We start from the raw sequence: 4,800 nt of genomic DNA on the forward strand, positions 1-4,800 counted from the left end.
TATCATGTCAGTAGTCAAGTACTTTATTTTTCATTCTGCTATCATAATGATAGACAACAGTCAGTTATTTCCATTAACAAGCTTTAGAATTTTTTTAGGCTAGTATATTGACGTATGAATAGATGTTGCATTAAAATGTATTAACTACTGTTCTAGTAAAATGTAGAACATCTATTGGGGCATGTGTATTATTAGAATTATTCAAATTTTTGTTTGGTATTTTTTGGCGTGAAAATTTGAACACATTTTAAAATTAAAAATACTTTCAATCTAATCATATATATACACACACACATTCTGAAGAGCACAGTTGGATAATTCAGTTGATATAATTTCATATGAACCACAACCTCCACCCTCATGTAAGATATTTGAAGTAAAACATGATCTTCACATGAAAAGTTTTGTTGGTTTTTTTATTTTAATGAACAAAGGACAAATTAAGCAATGTTATTAGTAAAAATTTTTTCTTATAAAAAACCTGATACACTTTTTTTTTATGTATCTAGGTTTTTACAGAATAGCAGGCTGGGAACTAAACAAGCAATCCTATTCTCACTACACACCACGAGGTACAGGAACTACTTATTGTAGTCTCTGTAACCACAACTTTACTAGGCCTGCACACTATAAACGTCATTTATTGGTGCACAGACCAGTTCGACAGAGGTTTGCCTGCCCTTTATGTAGCAAGAAATTCAGTTGGCCAGATTATGTAAAGAAGCACATACAGCTGGTTCATGAACAGCGCTGACAAAAAAAGAATCAAGATCTTGTTTACACATTTTTAGCAACTAACTTTGAAGTGTGACTTTTAGAAAGAACAAACTTTGGAGTTGTGAAAAGACAAGATCAAGTAACTACTTAAACAGATAAAAGGAATTAAAAAAATTCTTTACTTTCCTTGCTTGTCATTATTTAAGGGAGACAAACATTCATATTAAACTTTTGTTTGGACAAAGAGGAGTCAGAAAAAAAGTTTGGTAAACTAAAGTTTTTTTTGAGAAATGGCATTATTACTTGAATGAATAGTTCTGTAAAATTTATTCATAATATATTTTCATTCTATTACAGTGAGTATAATAAAAGACTTATAGTGAACAAAATATTAATTTAAAGTGCTAGGAGTACTACTAAATTTATCCATGTCTGCCTCTTTTGTTTTAAAAAAAGTTAAACATCTTGAAAGGTAATTCATGAATATTTTCTTGGAATGAAAAGATATTATTGTCAGTAACTTCTCACCAAAAGTACATTTAACTTTATAGATCAGAACTAAAAGGTATCTTCTCAGTTAATAAAACTAAATCTGTACAAGAAACTACACAATTTCAAAACCAGTATATGCAAGAAAACTATAATAATGATAATGCATTGGTTCATCAATTGAGTTCTTTACTCAAAAAGTAAATTTTGAGATGTATGTGATATTTATAAATATATAAAGAGTAGTAATTTATAAATGCATTTCTATTCTTCACACACTTTGACTGACAAATAGCAGTAAGTTTCTGTAAATTGCAGTTTATCTAAGGAAGTGCCAAGATCACATAGATGACTAATATTGATATTTTTATTTCAGTTGGTTGATATATGTACAGTGTTTCATTAGTATCACTTTTCAAATATATTTGCAAAAAAGGTAACATAATGATAATGAAAAATATTGAAGATTAACATTTCATAAATGTCTTAAGACAGAAGCAATTATAATTCTGTAAAATAACCAATAGTGGGGTTAAATGATTTGTAGACATGTGTGAAAGGTTAAAAAAAACTTTATTGTGGATCAACTAAAGGATAGTGATACCACACTAGCAAGTATAAAGTTGGCCTATCTGGCATTAGTCTTGTTTTTGCACTCCAACCACACTGCCATGATTCTGTTTTTACAGCTCTTTTTTTTTTTTTTTTTAAGTTTATAAACAAAACTGCAGTATATTAATTACATGATTGTTAAATTGTCACTGTAAATGTGGTTGGTAGCTATGCAGCATATTTTGTACATAGTGGAGTTCCATGTGCTACATGTAGTGGCCAAAGTACAAAAACTGACAGTGTAGTGGTTCATATTTATTGCAATTTCTTTTTCCTGATATGAAACATCCACGTTGTTCATGGATTTATTGAAAACTTCATGTTGATTTTAAAGTTGTATTTATAATGTCATATATGATTGAGATTCATGGTTCATTGTTTTTCATTGTTTATTTACTATGAAATGAGAATATATACAGATGGAAACCTTGATGTGACGTTTGTGATAATAGTCTCTAAAAGAAGGCTGAGAAATTCCACTGGAATGTCAAATTAACATAATTACACAAAGTTAATGTAAAAATTGTTGTAATACAGAAATTTGACATTTGTATGATTAGAATATATATAGTTAATATATGCATATGAGTAATATTGTGATATTTGATTCAAGAAATTAAAGGTACTTGAAGCACACTAACATACGTTTCTAAACATTCACTCTAATAACATAAGTCCAAAATTCTTGTGTTCTTCTATGTGTTGGATTTATTACTAATCATTTTTTAATATTTTTTTTTGTAATATTTCATTGGAATGTATAAAAACTCTATGGTCTTTTAAATTTCCACATGTGACAATTGTTATATGGTAAACACACAAATAATCATCCATCTCTTTGCTCAAAATAAGTTTGTGTTTAATTAATAAATAATTATCTGTCATTAATTGTTATACTACTTCAAAACCATGAAGTATGCTATGAGACAGCAAATACTTGAAATGATGAAACATGATATTGCTTGTGAATCAGTTAGTTGAGTAAATTAACAACTAGAAGGATGCCTAGTAAACTGCAGACCATGTGGCACTGCTCATTGTGACCTCTGGTACCACTGACTATTTTCTTGAAAGCTAATTGGTTTCTCCAAGGTAGCAAGTAGATCGTGACACTCAGCTAATTAATTAGATGAAGAATAGTGTTCTTATTCTCCTACAGTGTTATGATGCATTAAGTAAGAAGTAGATTTGTTTGTTTTAGTGCCACACTGGGCTATCTTCTGTGTCCACCACAGGAAATGAACCTCGTATTTTAGCATTGTGAGTCCATAAAATTACCACTGACCCACCAGGGGATAGGAAGTAGATCACGACACTCAGCTAATGAATTAGATGAATAATAGTGTCCTCGTTCTCCTACAGTGTCATGATTCATGAGGTAAGAAGGAGATCAGGACAAAATCATTTGAAATAAAATGAAAGCAGAACCAAAAACTTGGATTTGCAAATATCAAAAGAATACCTGTACTGTTGCTAAATTGGTGTTCTATGGTATTTTAGTATTATGCATGAAAATCTATTTCTGCTGTAGCTGTTTCAGTTCTCTAGATTTTTTTCACATGGGTTAATGATTTTATATATATTTTTAATCTTAGAGAAATGGTATTTCCAAAGTTTTCAGAAAACTGAATTGGTCTGCAAGCTCATATACTGTGTACAAATATAATTTGAACTTGTGTAATACAGGGTGTTGGAAAAGTTTGTAACCATAGGCACTTCAAAGAATTGTACAGAATGTGTTTCACATGCTGTCCTTGTAATTCGAAACAAGTTTGGTTTAACAACATCAGTTAGATAAATTAAAGTAAGCATCAAATAATGAGGAATGGGGTGGGAGTTTGGGAGGCATTAAAGTTTTTAATTTTTCACTCATTTCAATAGTAGATTTCTAATCTAAGTAGTTTTATTTACTGGAATATTATGTCATCAAAGTTTTGTACTTTTTTGCAGGATATAGCAAAAGAAACCGAACATGCCATTTGTGCCTCAATGTTCTTGGGTCAGATCCTGCATATTCACGTCACATGAAGCTTCACAAGTCAGCTCTTGAACAAAACTTAATTTCTTGTCCGTTGTGTTATCGACAGTTCAATCGTTTAGACAACTATAAACGCCATGTGAGAAAAGTTCATAACCATTTAAGCTCATGATTTGATTTAAACCTAACATGTTGTAACTGGTAGAGCTCAACGTGTATTAAAATTGTAATAATAGTTGATTGATCAGGTAATGTAACTTTAATAGAACAAAGGTATTTAAAGGTCTGAGTTTTTAATTGTTTGAATTTTGTATTTTCACTAGTCTGTTATAGTTCTGTGTAGCTGCACAGAAGAGGTTGTAATTAAACAATGTACCCTAATATTTAATAAAAGTTCTGGAATTAAATTTCACATAGGCTCTTTTTCTTTGTTATAATGAATTCTGCATATTAACTTCTATATTTTTAAATAAATTATTTTTCCTTGTTAGTTTTCCTTCTCAGATGGCATATTAATATTAAACATTTATTGCATACATTTCTAACTTGTTATATACAATTATCCTTTACAGTTTAAAACATTTATTCTTGAATATCATTCAGTCAATGTTCAAATGGTGAAGTATTGGATATTAAGCTTTTCATGGTAGAAACCTGTGTAAAACAGTAAAGAGAGACATTTTGATATGTATTAGTTGTCTTATTATCATATTTTGTTACATTATTGCCTAAAAGACTTCTTTTTTTTTCCCACAATAATATTTCAAAGTTTGTTTTTGTTTTATAAAAGAACAATCCATTTTCTTTATTGGAATGCAATCATTTCTAATGCCATCTTCCAACCACATTAGATCTGATGCACAACCAGACTTTCAGAATATCAATGCAATATTGAATAACAGAATATGAATTTTTTTTTTGTACATCTCTTGAACAGTTATTAATAAAGCAATAAATTTCAGTTACTTTTCTTGACCTCAATTTCTGGTATTTTTCACTATTAT

General features: G+C 29.5%; 1 long non-coding RNA gene across 1 annotated transcript; it reads left to right on the top strand.

The window, feature by feature from the left end:
- The first annotated feature begins 6 nt into the window (after positions 1-6).
- Positions 7-4,203, top strand: LOC111088162. Its single transcript, XR_002612769.1, has 2 exons — positions 7-3,196; positions 3,769-4,203. It is a non-coding gene; the product is annotated as an uncharacterized LOC111088162 (long non-coding RNA).
- Positions 4,204-4,800: the final 597 nt, after the last annotated feature.

This window comes from Limulus polyphemus, unplaced genomic scaffold (assembly GCF_000517525.1).
Source record: "Limulus polyphemus unplaced genomic scaffold, Limulus_polyphemus-2.1.2 Scaffold3232, whole genome shotgun sequence".
Lineage (NCBI taxonomy): Eukaryota > Metazoa > Arthropoda > Merostomata > Xiphosura > Limulidae > Limulus > Limulus polyphemus.